This window comes from Phyllobates terribilis, unplaced genomic scaffold (assembly GCF_046119375.1).
Source record: "Phyllobates terribilis strain yellow unplaced genomic scaffold, ASM4611937v1 Scaffold_84__1_contigs__length_6523798, whole genome shotgun sequence".
NCBI lineage: Eukaryota > Metazoa > Chordata > Amphibia > Anura > Dendrobatidae > Phyllobates > Phyllobates terribilis.
The window spans coordinates 868,561-891,194 of record NW_027362844.1 but is presented as its reverse complement, the minus strand read 5'-3'; the positions used below and the strand labels follow the sequence as shown (position 1 = coordinate 891,194).

General features: G+C 44.7%; 15 non-coding genes across 15 annotated transcripts; all 15 read right to left on the bottom strand.

Moving 5' to 3' along the window:
* Positions 1-1,752: 1,752 nt before the first annotated feature.
* Positions 1,753-1,943, bottom strand: LOC141197423 (U2 spliceosomal RNA). Its single transcript, XR_012269679.1, has one exon. It is a non-coding gene; the product is annotated as a U2 spliceosomal RNA (small nuclear RNA).
* Positions 1,944-3,058: 1,115 nt separating this feature from the next.
* Positions 3,059-3,249, bottom strand: LOC141197412 (U2 spliceosomal RNA). Its single transcript, XR_012269668.1, has one exon. It is a non-coding gene; the product is annotated as a U2 spliceosomal RNA (small nuclear RNA).
* Positions 3,250-4,364: 1,115 nt separating this feature from the next.
* LOC141197399 (U2 spliceosomal RNA) lies at positions 4,365-4,555 on the bottom strand. The gene has a single exon (XR_012269656.1). It is a non-coding gene; the product is annotated as a U2 spliceosomal RNA (small nuclear RNA).
* Positions 4,556-5,670: 1,115 nt separating this feature from the next.
* LOC141197387 (U2 spliceosomal RNA) lies at positions 5,671-5,861 on the bottom strand. Its single transcript, XR_012269644.1, has one exon. It is a non-coding gene; the product is annotated as a U2 spliceosomal RNA (small nuclear RNA).
* A 1,115-nt stretch (positions 5,862-6,976) lies between these two features.
* On the bottom strand, positions 6,977-7,167 carry LOC141197376 (U2 spliceosomal RNA). The gene has a single exon (XR_012269631.1). It is a non-coding gene; the product is annotated as a U2 spliceosomal RNA (small nuclear RNA).
* A 1,115-nt stretch (positions 7,168-8,282) lies between these two features.
* On the bottom strand, positions 8,283-8,473 carry LOC141197365 (U2 spliceosomal RNA). The gene has a single exon (XR_012269619.1). It is a non-coding gene; the product is annotated as a U2 spliceosomal RNA (small nuclear RNA).
* Positions 8,474-9,588: 1,115 nt separating this feature from the next.
* Positions 9,589-9,779, bottom strand: LOC141197354 (U2 spliceosomal RNA). Its single transcript, XR_012269608.1, has one exon. It is a non-coding gene; the product is annotated as a U2 spliceosomal RNA (small nuclear RNA).
* Positions 9,780-10,891: 1,112 nt separating this feature from the next.
* On the bottom strand, positions 10,892-11,082 carry LOC141197343 (U2 spliceosomal RNA). The gene has a single exon (XR_012269597.1). It is a non-coding gene; the product is annotated as a U2 spliceosomal RNA (small nuclear RNA).
* A 1,115-nt stretch (positions 11,083-12,197) lies between these two features.
* Positions 12,198-12,388, bottom strand: LOC141197331 (U2 spliceosomal RNA). The gene has a single exon (XR_012269586.1). It is a non-coding gene; the product is annotated as a U2 spliceosomal RNA (small nuclear RNA).
* A 1,115-nt stretch (positions 12,389-13,503) lies between these two features.
* Positions 13,504-13,694, bottom strand: LOC141197320 (U2 spliceosomal RNA). The gene has a single exon (XR_012269575.1). It is a non-coding gene; the product is annotated as a U2 spliceosomal RNA (small nuclear RNA).
* Positions 13,695-14,809: 1,115 nt separating this feature from the next.
* LOC141197309 (U2 spliceosomal RNA) lies at positions 14,810-15,000 on the bottom strand. The gene has a single exon (XR_012269564.1). It is a non-coding gene; the product is annotated as a U2 spliceosomal RNA (small nuclear RNA).
* A 1,115-nt stretch (positions 15,001-16,115) lies between these two features.
* Positions 16,116-16,306, bottom strand: LOC141197298 (U2 spliceosomal RNA). Its single transcript, XR_012269553.1, has one exon. It is a non-coding gene; the product is annotated as a U2 spliceosomal RNA (small nuclear RNA).
* A 1,115-nt stretch (positions 16,307-17,421) lies between these two features.
* LOC141197616 (U2 spliceosomal RNA) lies at positions 17,422-17,612 on the bottom strand. Its single transcript, XR_012269839.1, has one exon. It is a non-coding gene; the product is annotated as a U2 spliceosomal RNA (small nuclear RNA).
* Positions 17,613-18,727: 1,115 nt separating this feature from the next.
* LOC141197605 (U2 spliceosomal RNA) lies at positions 18,728-18,918 on the bottom strand. The gene has a single exon (XR_012269828.1). It is a non-coding gene; the product is annotated as a U2 spliceosomal RNA (small nuclear RNA).
* Positions 18,919-20,033: 1,115 nt separating this feature from the next.
* LOC141197498 (U2 spliceosomal RNA) lies at positions 20,034-20,224 on the bottom strand. Its single transcript, XR_012269749.1, has one exon. It is a non-coding gene; the product is annotated as a U2 spliceosomal RNA (small nuclear RNA).
* Between the last annotated feature and the right edge of the window lie 2,410 nt (positions 20,225-22,634).

The window sequence follows — 22,634 nt, the reverse complement described above, 5'->3', positions numbered from 1 at the left end:
GAAACCTCTATGGCCTGCAACGGAAAAATTTGATGGAGGGTGTCTAAAGCCCCCCACACTGTCAGGATCCCTTTTCAATTTCACACGGAATTTATACTGACAGTTAAAGATTCCTAGACAATTGACTTGCTTCACTCCCTTCCGCACATATTCACAGTAGCGAGAGAGGAAGCACTCCAGCAGCTCAGGGTCTGTAAAAGGGTTATAGACAGTCACAGTCACCTCCTTTTCTTGCAGACCAAACAAAGGTTCCCATCTAACTCCTTCCAAGCAGGGGTCACTAGAGTGACCACGGAGCCATTCAAAGACATTAAGGCAAACATCCTGGTCCATAAAGGTAACGTCATAATTACCTTGACGTGAAAATTCGTTGACACTGAAGATCTCAGAACGTCTTGCTCCAGCTTTGCCTTCAACGATGTCTTGGACAATGAAAACCACGTTGTTCTTGTTCTGGTCAGATGGATCCACGGACAAACGGATGGTGTTCTTCACAAAAGACATCTTGGATTCTGTCGGTATGGAATACCACAGGAAAAAGCAGAAAATCCTCCACAAAAGGGTCCGGATTCCTCCAGGAGACTCGCACCAATCAAGGTACAGTCATACGATCGCAGCCAAAAGGCCGAGAAGCGATAACCAGAATTGGTTTCAAACTACGGAGCCACCCAAGGATCCTGAAAAGTCCATTTGTGGAGATGAGCTCCTGGACTCCCGTTAAGAAGACATGTTGTCAACCTCTAGATCCCTTACATGCCTGCACTTTTCGGCTTGCTGCTGCTGCAATCCACGCGTTTTAGATCTGCATAACTCCACCTCTTTAAACACAGCACCTTCACCCCCTGCTGTTCCCACCCGCCTCAACACCGTTGGAAGGGAGGAGAACCAATTAAGGCGGGGGGTGGGGTGGAACGAGCAGCTGTCTACCCTTAGCAGGAGGGCTCCTGATTACATACCTCTCCTGCTGCTGCTGCTGCTGGCTGTCCAGCAGCAGACTGAAGGTGGCTGCTGCTGTGCACAGGTATATAAAGGCTCAGAGCCTATTATGACACGCGCAGCCAGCGTTCCATTGCCACATTCCATCTACTGCAGGCAGGATACCTGGCTGGCTGAATGTCGCTGAGAAGCTCACAGAGACCGCCATAAGCAACAGTTTAACAGAATGCCACAGACTAATCAACCAAACTTTTTGGGTTGGGTTCTCTTTTATAGTCTGCAGGCATTAAATGAAAGAAGTCAGTGTTCCAGCAGAAGGAGACAACGTTTCAGAAAAGGCATTGTAGCAAACCAAAAAAGAAATTTTAAGCGCAGCAGAGTAACCAGCGCACATACCTGTTAGCTCAGGTGAGTTTAAAAGGCTGCTGTTGATAACAAGGGCATTTGCTAAATAGATGGTGTGTGTGCAACAATATACTGAAAGGTCAATTATATTGTGCAGCTTATCTCACCACCTGTAGTTATTTAGGTGAAAGCTCCAAAATGCTTGCCTAATATGTCTGTTTATCCAAAAGGAAGTAAAAAGGGAGAGCTAGAAAGATAGCATTGCATCACATTACATGGCAATGCAATGCACAGTTGCTGAAGTTGAACCAAAATGAGCTTGTAATCTGGCTTCTGCAACTTTGAACATGAAAAATCCAATGAGGAGAAGAAAAGCAAAGCCAAAGAGTCCATCCCCAAATCCGACAAACAAGCAAAATGAACAAAAAACATTGAATTCAATTCTTTCTGATTTTAGAAACTGCATTAAAGAAGGGGTGCACCGGTCCTGGAGATACTGCAATACCAGGTCAATGCGTGGAGTGGACAGAGCAAGCTCTTTTTCCATCTCCCTGTTCTAAAAATCCATTTAATATATGGTCCCCAGATAGGGGACGTATCAGATATTAAACTGATAAGAACAGATACTACACTTGATCTTAGCCAAAAGGCCGAGAAGCGATAACCAGAATTGGTTTCAAACTACGGAGCCACCCAAGGATCCTGAAAAGTCCATTTGTGGAGATGAGCTCCTGGACTCCCGTTAAGAAGACATGTTGTCAACCTCTAGATCCCTTACATGCCTGCACTTTTCGGCTTGCTGCTGCTGCAATCCACGCGTTTTAGATCTGCATAACTCCACCTCTTTAAACACAGCACCTTCACCCTCTGCTGTTCCCACCCGCCTCAACACCGTTGGAAGGGAGGAGAACCAATTAAGGCGGGGGGTGGGGTGGAACGAGCAGCTGTCTACCCTTAGCAGGAGGGCTCCTGATTACATACCTCTCCTGCTGCTGCTGCTGCTGGCTGTCCAGCAGCAGACTGAAGGTGGCTGCTGCTGTGCACAGGTATATAAAGGCTCAGAGCCTATTATGACACGCGCAGCCAGCGTTCCATTGCCACATTCCATCTACTGCAGGCAGGATACCTGGCTGGCTGAATGTCGCTGAGAAGCTCACAGAGACCGCCATAAGCAACAGTTTAACAGAATGCCACAGACTAATCAACCAAACTTTTTGGGTTGGGTTCTCTTTTATAGTCTGCAGGCATTAAATGAAAGAAGTCAGTGTTCCAGCAGAAGGAGACAACGTTTCAGAAAAGGCATTGTAGCAAACCAAAAAAGAAATTTTAAGCGCAGCAGAGTAACCAGCGCACATACCTGTTAGCTCAGGTGAGTTTAAAAGGCTGCTGTTGATAACAAGGGCATTTGCTAAATAGATGGTGTGTGTGCAACAATATACTGAAAGGTCAATTATATTGTGCAGCTTATCTCACCACCTGTAGTTATTTAGGTGAAAGCTCCAAAATGCTTGCCTAATATGTCTGTTTATCCAAAAGGAAGTAAAAAGGGAGAGCTAGAAAGATAGCATTGCATCACATTACATGGCAATGCAATGCACAGTTGCTGAAGTTGAACCAAAATGAGCTTGTAATCTGGCTTCTGCAACTTTGAACATGAAAAATCCAATGAGGAGAAGAAAAGCAAAGCCAAAGAGTCCATCCCCAAATCCGACAAACAAGCAAAATGAACAAAAAACATTGAATTCAATTCTTTCTGATTTTAGAAACTGCATTAAAGAAGGGGTGCACCGGTCCTGGAGATACTGCAATACCAGGTCAATGCGTGGAGTGGACAGAGCAAGCTCTTTTTCCATCTCCCTGTTCTAAAAATCCATTTAATATATGGTCCCCAGATAGGGGACGTATCAGATATTAAACTGATAAGAACAGATACTACACTTGATCTTAGCCAAAAGGCCGAGAAGCGATAACCAGAATTGGTTTCAAACTACGGAGCCACCCAAGGATCCTGAAAAGTCCATTTGTGGAGATGAGCTCCTGGACTCCCGTTAAGAAGACATGTTGTCAACCTCTAGATCCCTTACATGCCTGCACTTTTCGGCTTGCTGCTGCTGCAATCCACGCGTTTTAGATCTGCATAACTCCACCTCTTTAAACACAGCACCTTCACCCCCTGCTGTTCCCACCCGCCTCAACACCGTTGGAAGGGAGGAGAACCAATTAAGGCGGGGGGTGGGGTGGAACGAGCAGCTGTCTACCCTTAGCAGGAGGGCTCCTGATTACATACCTCTCCTGCTGCTGCTGCTGCTGGCTGTCCAGCAGCAGACTGAAGGTGGCTGCTGCTGTGCACAGGTATATAAAGGCTCAGAGCCTATTATGACACGCACAGCCAGCGTTCCATTGCCACATTCCATCTACTGCAGGCAGGATACCTGGCTGGCTGAATGTCGCTGAGAAGCTCACAGAGACCGCCATAAGCAACAGTTTAACAGAATGCCACAGACTAATCAACCAAACTTTTTGGGTTGGGTTCTCTTTTATAGTCTGCAGGCATTAAATGAAAGAAGTCAGTGTTCCAGCAGAAGGAGACAACGTTTCAGAAAAGGCATTGTAGCAAACCAAAAAAGAAATTTTAAGCGCAGCAGAGTAACCAGCGCACATACCTGTTAGCTCAGGTGAGTTTAAAAGGCTGCTGTTGATAACAAGGGCATTTGCTAAATAGATGGTGTGTGTGCAACAATATACTGAAAGGTCAATTATATTGTGCAGCTTATCTCACCACCTGTAGTTATTTAGGTGAAAGCTCCAAAATGCTTGCCTAATATGTCTGTTTATCCAAAAGGAAGTAAAAAGGGAGAGCTAGAAAGATAGCATTGCATCACATTACATGGCAATGCAATGCACAGTTGCTGAAGTTGAACCAAAATGAGCTTGTAATCTGGCTTCTGCAACTTTGAACATGAAAAATCCAATGAGGAGAAGAAAAGCAAAGCCAAAGAGTCCATCCCCAAATCCGACAAACAAGCAAAATGAACAAAAAACATTGAATTCAATTCTTTCTGATTTTAGAAACTGCATTAAAGAAGGGGTGCACCGGTCCTGGAGATACTGCAATACCAGGTCAATGCGTGGAGTGGACAGAGCAAGCTCTTTTTCCATCTCCCTGTTCTAAAAATCCATTTAATATATGGTCCCCAGATAGGGGACGTATCAGATATTAAACTGATAAGAACAGATACTACACTTGATCTTAGCCAAAAGGCCGAGAAGCGATAACCAGAATTGGTTTCAAACTACGGAGCCACCCAAGGATCCTGAAAAGTCCATTTGTGGAGATGAGCTCCTGGACTCCCGTTAAGAAGACATGTTGTCAACCTCTAGATCCCTTACATGCCTGCACTTTTCGGCTTGCTGCTGCTGCAATCCACGCGTTTTAGATCTGCATAACTCCACCTCTTTAAACACAGCACCTTCACCCCCTGCTGTTCCCACCCGCCTCAACACCGTTGGAAGGGAGGAGAACCAATTAAGGCGGGGGGTGGGGTGGAACGAGCAGCTGTCTACCCTTAGCAGGAGGGCTCCTGATTACATACCTCTCCTGCTGCTGCTGCTGCTGGCTGTCCAGCAGCAGACTGAAGGTGGCTGCTGCTGTGCACAGGTATATAAAGGCTCAGAGCCTATTATGACACGCGCAGCCAGCGTTCCATTGCCACATTCCATCTACTGCAGGCAGGATACCTGGCTGGCTGAATGTCGCTGAGAAGCTCACAGAGACCGCCATAAGCAACAGTTTAACAGAATGCCACAGACTAATCAACCAAACTTTTTGGGTTGGGTTCTCTTTTATAGTCTGCAGGCATTAAATGAAAGAAGTCAGTGTTCCAGCAGAAGGAGACAACGTTTCAGAAAAGGCATTGTAGCAAACCAAAAAAGAAATTTTAAGCGCAGCAGAGTAACCAGCGCACATACCTGTTAGCTCAGGTGAGTTTAAAAGGCTGCTGTTGATAACAAGGGCATTTGCTAAATAGATGGTGTGTGTGCAACAATATACTGAAAGGTCAATTATATTGTGCAGCTTATCTCACCACCTGTAGTTATTTAGGTGAAAGCTCCAAAATGCTTGCCTAATATGTCTGTTTATCCAAAAGGAAGTAAAAAGGGAGAGCTAGAAAGATAGCATTGCATCACATTACATGGCAATGCAATGCACAGTTGCTGAAGTTGAACCAAAATGAGCTTGTAATCTGGCTTCTGCAACTTTGAACATGAAAAATCCAATGAGGAGAAGAAAAGCAAAGCCAAAGAGTCCATCCCCAAATCCAACAAACAAGCAAAATGAACAAAAAACATTGAATTCAATTCTTTCTGATTTTAGAAACTGCATTAAAGAAGGGGTGCACCGGTCCTGGAGATACTGCAATACCAGGTCAATGCGTGGAGTGGACAGAGCAAGCTCTTTTTCCATCTCCCTGTTCTAAAAATCCATTTAATATATGGTCCCCAGATAGGGGACGTATCAGATATTAAACTGATAAGAACAGATACTACACTTGATCTTAGCCAAAAGGCCGAGAAGCGATAACCAGAATTGGTTTCAAACTACGGAGCCACCCAAGGATCCTGAAAAGTCCATTTGTGGAGATGAGCTCCTGGACTCCCGTTAAGAAGACATGTTGTCAACCTCTAGATCCCTTACATGCCTGCACTTTTCGGCTTGCTGCTGCTGCAATCCACGCGTTTTAGATCTGCATAACTCCACCTCTTTAAACACAGCACCTTCACCCCCTGCTGTTCCCACCCGCCTCAACACCGTTGGAAGGGAGGAGAACCAATTAAGGCGGGGGGTGGGGTGGAACGAGCAGCTGTCTACCCTTAGCAGGAGGGCTCCTGATTACATACCTCTCCTGCTGCTGCTGCTGCTGGCTGTCCAGCAGCAGACTGAAGGTGGCTGCTGCTGTGCACAGGTATATAAAGGCTCAGAGCCTATTATGACACGCGCAGCCAGCGTTCCATTGCCACATTCCATCTACTGCAGGCAGGATACCTGGCTGGCTGAATGTCGCTGAGAAGCTCACAGAGACCGCCATAAGCAACAGTTTAACAGAATGCCACAGACTAATCAACCAAACTTTTTGGGTTGGGTTCTCTTTTATAGTCTGCAGGCATTAAATGAAAGAAGTCAGTGTTCCAGCAGAAGGAGACAACGTTTCAGAAAAGGCATTGTAGCAAACCAAAAAAGAAATTTTAAGCGCAGCAGAGTAACCAGCGCACATACCTGTTAGCTCAGGTGAGTTTAAAAGGCTGCTGTTGATAACAAGGGCATTTGCTAAATAGATGGTGTGTGTGCAACAATATACTGAAAGGTCAATTATATTGTGCAGCTTATCTCACCACCTGTAGTTATTTAGGTGAAAGCTCCAAAATGCTTGCCTAATATGTCTGTTTATCCAAAAGGAAGTAAAAAGGGAGAGCTAGAAAGATAGCATTGCATCACATTACATGGCAATGCAATGCACAGTTGCTGAAGTTGAACCAAAATGAGCTTGTAATCTGGCTTCTGCAACTTTGAACATGAAAAATCCAATGAGGAGAAGAAAAGCAAAGCCAAAGAGTCCATCCCCAAATCCGACAAACAAGCAAAATGAACAAAAAACATTGAATTCAATTCTTTCTGATTTTAGAAACTGCATTAAAGAAGGGGTGCACCGGTCCTGGAGATACTGCAATACCAGGTCAATGCGTGGAGTGGACAGAGCAAGCTCTTTTTCCATCTCCCTGTTCTAAAAATCCATTTAATATATGGTCCCCAGATAGGGGACGTATCAGATATTAAACTGATAAGAACAGATACTACACTTGATCTTAGCCAAAAGGCCGAGAAGCGATAACCAGAATTGGTTTCAAACTACGGAGCCACCCAAGGATCCTGAAAAGTCCATTTGTGGAGATGAGCTCCTGGACTCCCGTTAAGAAGACATGTTGTCAACCTCTAGATCCCTTACATGCCTGCACTTTTCGGCTTGCTGCTGCTGCAATCCACGCGTTTTAGATCTGCATAACTCCACCTCTTTAAACACAGCACCTTCACCCCCTGCTGTTCCCACCCGCCTCAACACCGTTGGAAGGGAGGAGAACCAATTAAGGCGGGGGGTGGGGTGGAACGAGCAGCTGTCTACCCTTAGCAGGAGGGCTCCTGATTACATACCTCTCCTGCTGCTGCTGCTGCTGGCTGTCCAGCAGCAGACTGAAGGTGGCTGCTGCTGTGCACAGGTATATAAAGGCTCAGAGCCTATTATGACACGCGCAGCCAGCGTTCCATTGCCACATTCCATCTACTGCAGGCAGGATACCTGGCTGGCTGAATGTCGCTGAGAAGCTCACAGAGACCGCCATAAGCAACAGTTTAACAGAATGCCACAGACTAATCAACCAAACTTTTTGGGTTGGGTTCTCTTTTATAGTCTGCAGGCATTAAATGAAAGAAGTCAGTGTTCCAGCAGAAGGAGACAACGTTTCAGAAAAGGCATTGTAGCAAACCAAAAAAGAAATTTTAAGTGCAGCAGAGTAACCAGCGCACATACCTGTTAGCTCAGGTGAGTTTAAAAGGCTGCTGTTGATAACAAGGGCATTTGCTAAATAGATGGTGTGTGTGCAACAATATACTGAAAGGTCAATTATATTGTGCAGCTTATCTCACCACCTGTAGTTATTTAGGTGAAAGCTCCAAAATGCTTGCCTAATATGTCTGTTTATCCAAAAGGAAGTAAAAAGGGAGAGCTAGAAAGATAGCATTGCATCACATTACATGGCAATGCAATGCACAGTTGCTGAAGTTGAACCAAAATGAGCTTGTAATCTGGCTTCTGCAACTTTGAACATGAAAAATCCAATGAGGAGAAGAAAAGCAAAGCCAAAGAGTATATCCCCAAATCCGACAAACAAGCAAAATGAACAAAAAACATTGAATTCAATTCTTTCTGATTTTAGAAACTGCATTAAAGAAGGGGTGCACCGGTCCTGGAGATACTGCAATACCAGGTCAATGCGTGGAGTGGACAGAGCAAGCTCTTTTTCCATCTCCCTGTTCTAAAAATCCATTTAATATATGGTCCCCAGATAGGGGACGTATCAGATATTAAACTGATAAGAACAGATACTACACTTGATCTTAGCCAAAAGGCCGAGAAGCGATAACCAGAATTGGTTTCAAACTACGGAGCCACCCAAGGATCCTGAAAAGTCCATTTGTGGAGATGAGCTCCTGGACTCCCGTTAAGAAGACATGTTGTCAACCTCTAGATCCCTTACATGCCTGCACTTTTCGGCTTGCTGCTGCTGCAATCCACGCGTTTTAGATCTGCATAACTCCACCTCTTTAAACACAGCACCTTCACCCCCTGCTGTTCCCACCCGCCTCAACACCGTTGGAAGGGAGGAGAACCAATTAAGGCGGGGGGTGGGGTGGAACGAGCAGCTGTCTACCCTTAGCAGGAGGGCTCCTGATTACATACCTCTCCTGCTGCTGCTGCTGCTGGCTGTCCAGCAGCAGACTGAAGGTGGCTGCTGCTGTGCACAGGTATATAAAGGCTCAGAGCCTATTATGACACGCGCAGCCAGCGTTCCATTGCCACATTCCATCTACTGCAGGCAGGATACCTGGCTGGCTGAATGTCGCTGAGAAGCTCACAGAGACCGCCATAAGCAACAGTTTAACAGAATGCCACAGACTAATCAACCAAACTTTTTGGGTTGGGTTCTCTTTTATAGTCTGCAGGCATTAAATGAAAGAAGTCAGTGTTCCAGCAGAAGGAGACAACGTTTCAGAAAAGGCATTGTAGCAAACCAAAAAAGAAATTTTAAGCGCAGCAGAGTAACCAGCGCACATACCTGTTAGCTCAGGTGAGTTTAAAAGGCTGCTGTTGATAACAAGGGCATTTGCTAAATAGATGGTGTGTGTGCAACAATATACTGAAAGGTCAATTATATTGTGCAGCTTATCTCACCACCTGTAGTTATTTAGGTGAAAGCTCCAAAATGCTTGCCTAATATGTCTGTTTATCCAAAAGGAAGTAAAAAGGGAGAGCTAGAAAGATAGCATTGCATCACATTACATGGCAATGCAATGCACAGTTGCTGAAGTTGAACCAAAATGAGCTTGTAATCTGGCTTCTGCAACTTTGAACATGAAAAATCCAATGAGGAGAAGAAAAGCAAAGCCAAAGAGTCCATCCCAAAATCCGACAAACAAGCAAAATGAACAAAAAACATTGAATTCAATTCTTTCTGATTTTAGAAACTGCATTAAAGAAGGGGTGCACCGGTCCTGGAGATACTGCAATACCAGGTCAATGCGTGGAGTGGACAGAGCAAGCTCTTTTTCCATCTCCCTGTTCTAAAAATCCATTTAATATATGGTCCCCAGATAGGGGACGTATCAGATATTAAACTGATAAGAACAGATACTACACTTGATCTTAGCCAAAAGGCCGAGAAGCGATAACCAGAATTGGTTTCAAACTACGGAGCCACCCAAGGATCCTGAAAAGTCCATTTGTGGAGATGAGCTCCTGGACTCCCGTTAAGAAGACATGTTGTCAACCTCTAGATCCCTTACATGCCTGCACTTTTCGGCTTGCTGCTGCTGCAATCCACGCGTTTTAGATCTGCATAACTCCACCTCTTTAAACACAGCACCTTCACCCCCTGCTGTTCCCACCCGCCTCAACACCGTTGGAAGGGAGGAGAACCAATTAAGGCGGGGGGTGGGGTGGAACGAGCAGCTGTCTACCCTTAGCAGGAGGGCTCCTGATTACATACCTCTCCTGCTGCTGCTGCTGGCTGTCCAGCAGCAGACTGAAGGTGGCTGCTGCTGTGCACAGGTATATAAAGGCTCAGAGCCTATTATGACACGCGCAGCCAGCGTTCCATTGCCACATTCCATCTACTGCAGGCAGGATACCTGGCTGGCTGAATGTCGCTGAGAAGCTCACAGAGACCGCCATAAGCAACAGTTTAACAGAATGCCACAGACTAATCAACCAAACTTTTTGGGTTGGGTTCTCTTTTATAGTCTGCAGGCATTAAATGAAAGAAGTCAGTGTTCCAGCAGAAGGAGACAACGTTTCAGAAAAGGCATTGTAGCAAACCAAAAAAGAAATTTTAAGCGCAGCAGAGTAACCAGCGCACATACCTGTTAGCTCAGGTGAGTTTAAAAGGCTGCTGTTGATAACAAGGGCATTTGCTAAATAGATGGTGTGTGTGCAACAATATACTGAAAGGTCAATTATATTGTGCAGCTTATCTCACCACCTGTAGTTATTTAGGTGAAAGCTCCAAAATGCTTGCCTAATATGTCTGTTTATCCAAAAGGAAGTAAAAAGGGAGAGCTAGAAAGATAGCATTGCATCACATTACATGGCAATGCAATGCACAGTTGCTGAAGTTGAACCAAAATGAGCTTGTAATCTGGCTTCTGCAACTTTGAACATGAAAAATCCAATGAGGAGAAGAAAAGCAAAGCCAAAGAGTCCATCCCCAAATCCGACAAACAAGCAAAATGAACAAAAAACATTGAATTCAATTCTTTCTGATTTTAGAAACTGCATTAAAGAAGGGGTGCACCGGTCCTGGAGATACTGCAATACCAGGTCAATGCGTGGAGTGGACAGAGCAAGCTCTTTTTCCATCTCCCTGTTCTAAAAATCCATTTAATATATGGTCCCCAGATAGGGGACGTATCAGATATTAAACTGATAAGAACAGATACTACACTTGATCTTAGCCAAAAGGCCGAGAAGCGATAACCAGAATTGGTTTCAAACTACGGAGCCACCCAAGGATCCTGAAAAGTCCATTTGTGGAGATGAGCTCCTGGACTCCCGTTAAGAAGACATGTTGTCAACCTCTAGATCCCTTACATGCCTGCACTTTTCGGCTTGCTGCTGCTGCAATCCACGCGTTTTAGATCTGCATAACTCCACCTCTTTAAACACAGCACCTTCACCCCCTGCTGTTCCCACCCGCCTCAACACCGTTGGAAGGGAGGAGAACCAATTAAGGCGGGGGGTGGGGTGGAACGAGCAGCTGTCTACCCTTAGCAGGAGGGCTCCTGATTACATACCTCTCCTGCTGCTGCTGCTGCTGGCTGTCCAGCAGCAGACTGAAGGTGGCTGCTGCTGTGCACAGGTATATAAAGGCTCAGAGCCTATTATGACACGCGCAGCCAGCGTTCCATTGCCACATTCCATCTACTGCAGGCAGGATACCTGGCTGGCTGAATGTCGCTGAGAAGCTCACAGAGACCGCCATAAGCAACAGTTTAACAGAATGCCACAGACTAATCAACCAAACTTTTTGGGTTGGGTTCTCTTTTATAGTCTGCAGGCATTAAATGAAAGAAGTCAGTGTTCCAGCAGAAGGAGACAACGTTTCAGAAAAGGCATTGTAGCAAACCAAAAAAGAAATTTTATGCGCAGCAGAGTAACCAGCGCACATACCTGTTAGCTCAGGTGAGTTTAAAAGGCTGCTGTTGATAACAAGGGCATTTGCTAAATAGATGGTGTGTGTGCAACAATATACTGAAAGGTCAATTATATTGTGCAGCTTATCTCACCACCTGTAGTTATTTAGGTGAAAGCTCCAAAATGCTTGCCTAATATGTCTGTTTATCCAAAAGGAAGTAAAAAGGGAGAGCTAGAAAGATAGCATTGCATCACATTACATGGCAATGCAATGCACAGTTGCTGAAGTTGAACCAAAATGAGCTTGTAATCTGGCTTCTGCAACTTTGAACATGAAAAATCCAATGAGGAGAAGAAAAGCAAAGCCAAAGAGTCCATCCCCAAATCCGACAAACAAGCAAAATGAACAAAAAACATTGAATTCAATTCTTTCTGATTTTAGAAACTGCATTAAAGAAGGGGTGCACCGGTCCTGGAGATACTGCAATACCAGGTCAATGCGTGGAGTGGACAGAGCAAGCTCTTTTTCCATCTCCCTGTTCTAAAAATCCATTTAATATATGGTCCCCAGATAGGGGACGTATCAGATATTAAACTGATAAGAACAGATACTACACTTGATCTTAGCCAAAAGGCCGAGAAGCGATAACCAGAATTGGTTTCAAACTACGGAGCCACCCAAGGATCCTGAAAAGTCCATTTGTGGAGATGAGCTCCTGGACTCCCGTTAAGAAGACATGTTGTCAACCTCTAGATCCCTTACATGCCTGCACTTTTCGGCTTGCTGCTGCTGCAATCCACGCGTTTTAGATCTGCATAACTCCACCTCTTTAAACACAGCACCTTCACCCCCTGCTGTTCCCACCCGCCTCAACACCGTTGGAAGGGAGGAGAACCAATTAAGGCGGGGGGTGGGGTGGAACGAGCAGCTGTCTACCCTTAGCAGGAGGGCTCCTGATTACATACCTCTCCTGCTGCTGCTGCTGCTGGCTGTCCAGCAGCAGACTGAAGGTGGCTGCTGCTGTGCACAGGTATATAAAGGCTCAGAGCCTATTATGACACGCGCAGCCAGCGTTCCATTGCCACATTCCATCTACTGCAGGCAGGATACCTGGCTGGCTGAATGTCGCTGAGAAGCTCACAGAGACCGCCATAAGCAACAGTTTAACAGAATGCCACAGACTAATCAACCAAACTTTTTGGGTTGGGTTCTCTTTTATAGTCTGCAGGCATTAAATGAAAGAAGTCAGTGTTCCAGCAGAAGGAGACAACGTTTCAGAAAAGGCATTGTAGCAAACCAAAAAAGAAATTTTAAGCGCAGCAGAGTAACCAGCGCACATACCTGTTAGCTCAGGTGAGTTTAAAAGGCTGCTGTTGATAACAAGGGCATTTGCTAAATAGATGGTGTGTGTGCAACAATATACTGAAAGGTCAATTATATTGTGCAGCTTATCTCACCACCTGTAGTTATTTAGGTGAAAGCTCCAAAATGCTTGCCTAATATGTCTGTTTATCCAAAAGGAAGTAAAAAGGGAGAGCTAGAAAGATAGCATTGCATCACATTACATGGCAATGCAATGCACAGTTGCTGAAGTTGAACCAAAATGAGCTTGTAATCTGGCTTCTGCAACTTTGAACATGAAAAATCCAATGAGGAGAAGAAAAGCAAAGCCAAAGAGTCCATCCCCAAATCTGACAAACAAGCAAAATGAACAAAAAACATTGAATTCAATTCTTTCTGATTTTAGAAACTGCATTAAAGAAGGGGTGCACCGGTCCTGGAGATACTGCAATACCAGGTCAATGCGTGGAGTGGACAGAGCAAGCTCTTTTTCCATCTCCCTGTTCTAAAAATCCATTTAATATATGGTCCCCAGATAGGGGACGTATCAGATATTAAACTGATAAGAACAGATACTACACTTGATCTTAGCCAAAAGGCCGAGAAGCGATAACCAGAATTGGTTTCAAACTACGGAGCCACCCAAGGATCCTGAAAAGTCCATTTGTGGAGATGAGCTCCTGGACTCCCGTTAAGAAGACATGTTGTCAACCTCTAGATCCCTTACATGCCTGCACTTTTCGGCTTGCTGCTGCTGCAATCCACGCATTTTAGATCTGCATAACTCCACCTCTTTAAACACAGCACCTTCACCCCCTGCTGTTCCCACCCGCCTCAACACCGTTGGAAGGGAGGAGAACCAATTAAGGCGGGGGGTGGGGTGGAACGAGCAGCTGTCTACCCTTAGCAGGAGGGCTCCTGATTACATACCTCTCCTGCTGCTGCTGCTGCTGGCTGTCCAGCAGCAGACTGAAGGTGGCTGCTGCTGTGCACAGGTATATAAAGGCTCAGAGCCTATTATGACACGCGCAGCCAGCGTTCCATTGCCACATTCCATCTACTGCAGGCAGGATACCTGGCTGGCTGAATGTCGCTGAGAAGCTCACAGAGACCGCCATAAGCAACAGTTTAACAGAATGCCACAGACTAATCAACCAAACTTTTTGGGTTGGGTTCTCTTTTATAGTCTGCAGGCATTAAATGAAAGAAGTCAGTGTTCCAGCAGAAGGAGACAACGTTTCAGAAAAGGCATTGTAGCAAACCAAAAAAGAAATTTTAAGCGCAGCAGAGTAACCAGCGCACATACCTGTTAGCTCAGGTGAGTTTAAAAGGCTGCTGTTGATAACAAGGGCATTTGCTAAATAGATGGTGTGTGTGCAACAATATACTGAAAGGTCAATTATATTGTGCAGCTTATCTCACCACCTGTAGTTATTTAGGTGAAAGCTCCAAAATGCTTGCCTAATATGTCTGTTTATCCAAAAGGAAGTAAAAAGGGAGAGCTAGAAAGATAGCATTGCATCACATTACATGGCAATGCAATGCACAGTTGCTGAAGTTGAACCAAAATGAGCTTGTAATCTGGCTTCTGCAACTTTGAACATGAAAAATCCAATGAGGAGAAGAAAAGCAAAGCCAAAGAGTCCATCCCCAAATCCGACAAACAAGCAAAATGAACAAAAAACATTGAATTCAATTCTTTCTGATTTTAGAAACTGCATTAAAGAAGGGGTGCACCGGTCCTGGAGATACTGCAATACCAGGTCAATGCGTGGAGTGGACAGAGCAAGCTCTTTTTCCATCTCCCTGTTCTAAAAATCCATTTAATATATGGTCCCCAGATAGGGGACGTATCAGATATTAAACTGATAAGAACAGATACTACACTTGATCTTAGCCAAAAGGCCGAGAAGCGATAACCAGAATTGGTTTCAAACTACGGAGCCACCCAAGGATCCTGAAAAGTCCATTTGTGGAGATGAGCTCCTGGACTCCCGTTAAGAAGACATGTTGTCAACCTCTAGATCCCTTACATGCCTGCACTTTTCGGCTTGCTGCTGCTGCAATCCACGCGTTTTAGATCTGCATAACTCCACCTCTTTAAACACAGCACCTTCACCCCCTGCTGTTCCCACCCGCCTCAACACCGTTGGAAGGGAGGAGAACCAATTAAGGCGGGGGGTGGGGTGGAACGAGCAGCTGTCTACCCTTAGCAGGAGGGCTCCTGATTACATACCTCTCCTGCTGCTGCTGCTGCTGGCTGTCCAGCAGCAGACTGAAGGTGGCTGCTGCTGTGCACAGGTATATAAAGGCTCAGAGCCTATTATGACACGCGCAGCCAGCGTTCCATTGCCACATTCCATCTACTGCAGGCAGGATACCTGGCTGGCTGAATGTCGCTGAGAAGCTCACAGAGACCGCCATAAGCAACAGTTTAACAGAATGCCACAGACTAATCAACCAAACTTTTTGGGTTGGGTTCTCTTTTATAGTCTGCAGGCATTAAATGAAAGAAGTCAGTGTTCCAGCAGAAGGAGACAACGTTTCAGAAAAGGCATTGTAGCAAACCAAAAAAGAAATTTTAAGCGCAGCAGAGTAACCAGCGCACATACCTGTTAGCTCAGGTGAGTTTAAAAGGCTGCTGTTGATAACAAGGGCATTTGCTAAATAGATGGTGTGTGTGCAACAATATACTGAAAGGTCAATTATATTGTGCAGCTTATCTCACCACCTGTAGTTATTTAGGTGAAAGCTCCAAAATGCTTGCCTAATATGTCTGTTTATCCAAAAGGAAGTAAAAAGGGAGAGCTAGAAAGATAGCATTGCATCACATTACATGGCAATGCAATGCACAGTTGCTGAAGTTGAACCAAAATGAGCTTGTAATCTGGCTTCTGCAACTTTGAACATGAAAAATCCAATGAGGAGAAGAAAAGCAAAGCCAAAGAGTCCATCCCCAAATCCGACAAACAAGCAAAATGAACAAAAAACATTGAATTCAATTCTTTCTGATTTTAGAAACTGCATTAAAGAAGGGGTGCACCGGTCCTGGAGATACTGCAATACCAGGTCAATGCGTGGAGTGGACAGAGCAAGCTCTTTTTCCATCTCCCTGTTCTAAAAATCCATTTAATATATGGTCCCCAGATAGGGGACGTATCAGATATTAAACTGATAAGAACAGATACTACACTTGATCTTAGCCAAAAGGCCGAGAAGCGATAACCAGAATTGGTTTCAAACTACGGAGCCACCCAAGGATCCTGAAAAGTCCATTTGTGGAGATGAGCTCCTGGACTCCCGTTAAGAAGACATGTTGTCAACCTCTAGATCCCTTACATGCCTGCACTTTTCGGCTTGCTGCTGCTGCAATCCACGCGTTTTAGATCTGCATAACTCCACCTCTTTAAACACAGCACCTTCACCCCCTGCTGTTCCCACCCGCCTCAACACCGTTGGAAGGGAGGAGAACCAATTAAGGCGGGGGGTGGGGTGGAACGAGCAGCTGTCTACCCTTAGCAGGAGGGCTCCTGATTACATACCTCTCCTGCTGCTGCTGCTGCTGGCTGTCCAGCAGCAGACTGAAGGTGGCTGCTGCTGTGCACAGGTATATAAAGGCTCAGAGCCTATTATGACACGCGCAGCCAGCGTTCCATTGCCACATTCCATCTACTGCAGGCAGGATACCTGGCTGGCTGAATGTCGCTGAGAAGCTCACAGAGACCGCCATAAGCAACAGTTTAACAGAATGCCACAGACTAATCAACCAAACTTTTTGGGTTGGGTTCTCTTTTATAGTCTGCAGGCATTAAATGAAAGAAGTCAGTGTTCCAGCAGAAGGAGACAACGTTTCAGAAAAGGCATTGTAGCAAACCAAAAAAGAAATTTTAAGCGCAGCAGAGTAACCAGCGCACATACCTGTTAGCTCAGGTGAGTTTAAAAGGCTGCTGTTGATAACAAGGGCATTTGCTAAATAGATGGTGTGTGTGCAACAATATACTGAAAGGTCAATTATATTGTGCAGCTTATCTCACCACCTGTAGTTATTTAGGTGAAAGCTCCAAAATGCTTGCCTAATATGTCTGTTTATCCAAAAGGAAGTAAAAAGGGAGAGCTAGAAAGATAGCATTGCATCACATTACATGGCAATGCAATGCACAGTTGCTGAAGTTGAACCAAAATGAGCTTGTAATCTGGCTTCTGCAACTTTGAACATGAAAAATCCAATGAGGAGAAGAAAAGCAAAGCCAAAGAGTCCATCCCCAAATCCGACAAACAAGCAAAATGAACAAAAAACATTGAATTCAATTCTTTCTGATTTTAGAAACTGCATTAAAGAAGGGGTGCACCGGTCCTGGAGATACTGCAATACCAGGTCAATGCGTGGAGTGGACAGAGCAAGCTCTTTTTCCATCTCCCTGTTCTAAAAATCCATTTAATATATGGTCCCCAGATAGGGGACGTATCAGATATTAAACTGATAAGAACAGATACTACACTTGATCTTAGCCAAAAGGCCGAGAAGCGATAACCAGAATTGGTTTCAAACTACGGAGCCACCCAAGGATCCTGAAAAGTCCATTTGTGGAGATGAGCTCCTGGACTCCCGTTAAGAAGACATGTTGTCAACCTCTAGATCCCTTACATGCCTGCACTTTTCGGCTTGCTGCTGCTGCAATCCATGCGTTTTAGATCTGCATAACTCCACCTCTTTAAACACAGCACCTTCACCCCCTGCTGTTCCCACCCGCCTCAACACCGTTGGAAGGGAGGAGAACCAATTAAGGCGTGGGGTGGGGTGGAACGAGCAGCTGTCTACCCTTAGCAGGAGGGCTCCTGATTACATACCTCTCCTGCTGCTGCTGCTGCTGGCTGTCCAGCAGCAGACTGAAGGTGGCTGCTGCTGTGCACAGGTATATAAAGGCTCAGAGCCTATTATGACACGCGCAGCCAGCGTTCCATTGCCACATTCCATCTACTGCAGGCATTATACCTGGCTGGCTGAATGTCGCTGAGAAGCTCACAGAGACCGCCATAAGCAACAGTTTAACAGAATGCCACAGACTAATCAACCAAACTTTTTGGGTTGGGTTCTCTTTTATAGTCTGCAGGCATTAAATGAAAGAAGTCAGTGTTCCAGCAGAAGGAGACAACGTTTCAGAAAAGGCATTGTAGCAAACCAAAAAAGAAATTTTAAGCGCAGCAGAGTAACCAGCGCACATACCTGTTAGCTCAGGTGAGTTTAAAAGGCTGCTGTTGATAACAAGGGCATTTGCTAAATAGATGGTGTGTGTGCAACAATATACTGAAAGGTCAATTATATTGTGCAGCTTATCTCACCACCTGTAGTTATTTAGGTGAAAGCTCCAAAATGCTTGCCTAATATGTCTGTTTATCCAAAAGGAAGTAAAAAGGGAGAGCTAGAAAGATAGCATTGCATCACATTACATGGCAATGCAATGCACAGTTGCTGAAGTTGAACCAAAATGAGCTTGTAATCTGGCTTCTGCAACTTTGAACATGAAAAATCCAATGAGGAGAAGAAAAGCAAAGCCAAAGAGTCCATCCCCAAATCTGACAAACAAGCAAAATGAACAAAAAACATTGAATTCAATTCTTTCTGATTTTAGAAACTGCATTAAAGAAGGGGTGCACCGGTCCTGGAGATACTGCAATACCAGGTCAATGCGTGGAGTGGACAGAGCAAGCTCTTTTTCCATCTCCCTGTTCTAAAAATCCATTTAATATATGGTCCCCAGATAGGGGACGTATCAGATATTAAACTGATAAGAACAGATACTACACTTGATCTTAGCCAAAAGGCCGAGAAGCGATAACCAGAATTGGTTTCAAACTACGGAGCCACCCAAGGATCCTGAAAAGTCCATTTGTGGAGATGAGCTCCTGGACTCCCGTTAAGAAGACATGTTGTCAACCTCTAGATCCCTTACATGCCTGCACTTTTCGGCTTGCTGCTGCTGCAATCCACGCATTTTAGATCTGCATAACTCCACCTCTTTAAACACAGCACCTTCACCCCCTGCTGTTCCCACCCGCCTCAACACCGTTGGAAGGGAGGAGAACCAATTAAGGCGGGGGGTGGGGTGGAACGAGCAGCTGTCTACCCTTAGCAGGAGGGCTCCTGATTACATACCTCTCCTGCTGCTGCTGCTGCTGGCTGTCCAGCAGCAGACTGAAGGTGGCTGCTGCTGTGCACAGGTATATAAAGGCTCAGAGCCTATTATGACACGCGCAGCCAGCGTTCCATTGCCACATTCCATCTACTGCAGGCAGGATACCTGGCTGGCTGAATGTCGCTGAGAAGCTCACAGAGACCGCCATAAGCAACAGTTTAACAGAATGCCACAGACTAATCAACCAAACTTTTTGGGTTGGGTTCTCTTTTATAGTCTGCAGGCATTAAATGAAAGAAGTCAGTGTTCCAGCAGAAGGAGACAACGTTTCAGAAAAGGCATTGTAGCAAACCAAAAAAGAAATTTTAAGCGCAGCAGAGTAACCAGCGCACATACCTGTTAGCTCAGGTGAGTTTAAAAGGCTGCTGTTGATAACAAGGGCATTTGCTAAATAGATGGTGTGTGTGCAACAATATACTGAAAGGTCAATTATATTGTGCAGCTTATCTCACCACCTGTAGTTATTTAGGTGAAAGCTCCAAAATGCTTGCCTAATATGTCTGTTTATCCAAAAGGAAGTAAAAAGGGAGAGCTAGAAAGATAGCATTGCATCACATTACATGGCAATGCAATGCACAGTTGCTGAAGTTGAACCAAAATGAGCTTGTAATCTGGCTTCTGCAACTTTGAACATGAAAAATCCAATGAGGAGAAGAAAAGCAAAGCCAAAGAGTCCATCCCCAAATCCGACAAACAAGCAAAATGAACAAAAAACATTGAATTCAATTCTTTCTGATTTTAGAAACTGCATTAAAGAAGGGGTGCACCGGTCCTGGAGATACTGCAATACCAGGTCAATGCGTGGAGTGGACAGAGCAAGCTCTTTTTCCATCTCCCTGTTCTAAAAATCCATTTAATATATGATCCCCAGATAGGGGACGTATCAGATATTAAACTGATAAGAACAGATACTACACTTGATCTTAGCCAAAAGGCCGAGAAGCGATAACCAGAATTGGTTTCAAACTACGGAGCCACCCAAGGATCCTGAAAAGTCCATTTGTGGAGATGAGCTCCTGGACTCCCGTTAAGAAGACATGTTGTCAACCTCTAGATCCCTTACATGCCTGCACTTTTCGGCTTGCTGCTGCTGCAATCCACGCGTTTTAGATCTGCATAACTCCACCTCTTTAACACTAGAACTACTGATGGAGTCATTTTGACTCCTTTCGTTTTTTATTTCTCTTCTGTGACTACATTTTTCAGAATTCCGGCTTGAAACTCGGTGACTTTTCCTCAAATATGATGTGAAAAAAGATTTTGTGAGAATAAATAATTTTGGTGAAAAATTTGCGCGTTTTTTTCAAAATTTACCAAGAACTTCTGAAGGGAGTCATTTTGACTCCCTACTATATTTTGAGGTCCTTTTGTCACTAAATGTTGCTATAAAGTTTTGTGCATAATTTTTTCACTCTGTCTTATTTACCCTGATGTTCATATAGATGTAGTTCAATTTACATGTCAACTTTTCACATTTTCCATGTGTTTTACCTGCTTGTATTACTGTGTAATGCTGAACAAAATAGCTTGTTTACTCTCGGCTCTTATCTTATGCTAATGAAGGGTGGTGTTTTTCTAAGGTCCTAGCAGGAGACAGTATTCTGGATAGTATCTTAACTTTCAGTTCAGCTGAAGAGACAAAGAGAACAGACACAGACATACGAGCTCTGAAGACTCATACAGGTATGAATTGTTATGAAATAGTTTAGCTGTCTGTCAACTGATTCAGCCCACCTACTTTTGAAGGTGGCAGAACAGTTATTATTTCTTTTAGTTTTCATTTCATTTCTATTTTTCAGCAGGGAACTATATAGAATTATGGAATTTGTGAGGAATATGGAGAGAAGACGTTTGATAAAGCCTCAGGATATTCTGGCTACTTTGCAATCCATACCGGAGGATGAATCGGAATCCGAATTGCAGGAACATGTATTTGATTCTGACAGTGATGAAGATTTCATTCCTCAGAACATATCAAGTGAATCTGAAGACTCAGAAGGAACAAATCCAGAAGGTAAGTAGTTATGTGTATTTATTTGTTCTTCCACACACTGAGTTAGGGCCTGTGCACACTAGCAGAATTCTGGCTGAATAGCCATCTGGATATTCTTGCCGCAATACAGGCCGTACCTGCCCGCTCATGCCTGAAGCTCCGCTCCGAACCCCGGGCTGGAGCCGCTGTCAGGGACAAAGCAGCGCTTGCTTACGCGCGAGCACGGCTCCGTCCCAGACAGCGGCTCCAGCCCGGGGTTCGGAGCGGAGCTTCAGGTATGAAACTCCGCTCTGTACCTGAGCGGGCAGGTACGGGCCGGATTGTGGTGAGAATATCCGGTCGGATATTCCGCCGCTAATCCAGCCAGTGTGCACGGACCCTTACAAAACAAAAATTCTAAATATTCATCAACTTTTTTCCAGATATTCCAAGCACATCAACTGGGGATCGGGCTCATGCAGTTATGTTGCCTCGTGACCATCCTCCTGGTCGTGGACAGAAAAAATCAGCAAAACGTCCCAGAAATGAAAGAACAACAGATAACGATGGCGGCGAAGGTAATGCAACAACAAACACCAGAGAAGGCGAATCTGAAGGAATACTAGTTTCAGCGGATGGTATTCAATGGAAACCTGTTGAAATTGGAGAACACTTGCCTGGTAGGCGTGACAGCCAAAATATTCTTCGAGAAGCACCTGGCCCTACAGGATACGCCAGAAGAAATATCATTATCGATAGTCCTTTGAGCGCATGGCGTTTATTTTTTGATTCATATATATTGACACATATAAAGAACTGTACGCTTGCAGAAGCATGCAGGAACAATAATTTACAGTTTACTCTATCTGATGAGGAGCTAGATGCATTCATTGCGATATTCTATGCTCGTGGAATATCTGGCACGAACCGTCACTCGATTAGCAGTATTTGGTGTAATGACTGGGGAATACCGTTTTGCAAAGCGACAATGTCTAGGGACCGCTTTGTTGAAATTATGAGGTTTCTCAGATTTGATGAGAAATCTACTCGATCGGAGAGACTGCAAATGGACAAGTTTGCTCTATTTTCTACTGTGTGGGACAGGTTTATTGAAAATTGTATTGCGTGTTACAAACCTGGCCCATACATAACGGTGGATGAGCAACTTTTCCCAAGCAAAACTAGGTGTCCATTCACGCAGTACATGCCTTCCAAACCAGATAAATATGGCCACAAATATTGGCTAGCTGTTGATAAGAGGAGCAAATATCTGGCAAATGGCTTCCCTTATCTAGGCAAAGATGACACACGCCGTGCTGAGGACCGTTTAGCTGACCATGTGGTAATGAAGTTATTGGACCCGTTTTTGAAAAAAGGTCGCAATG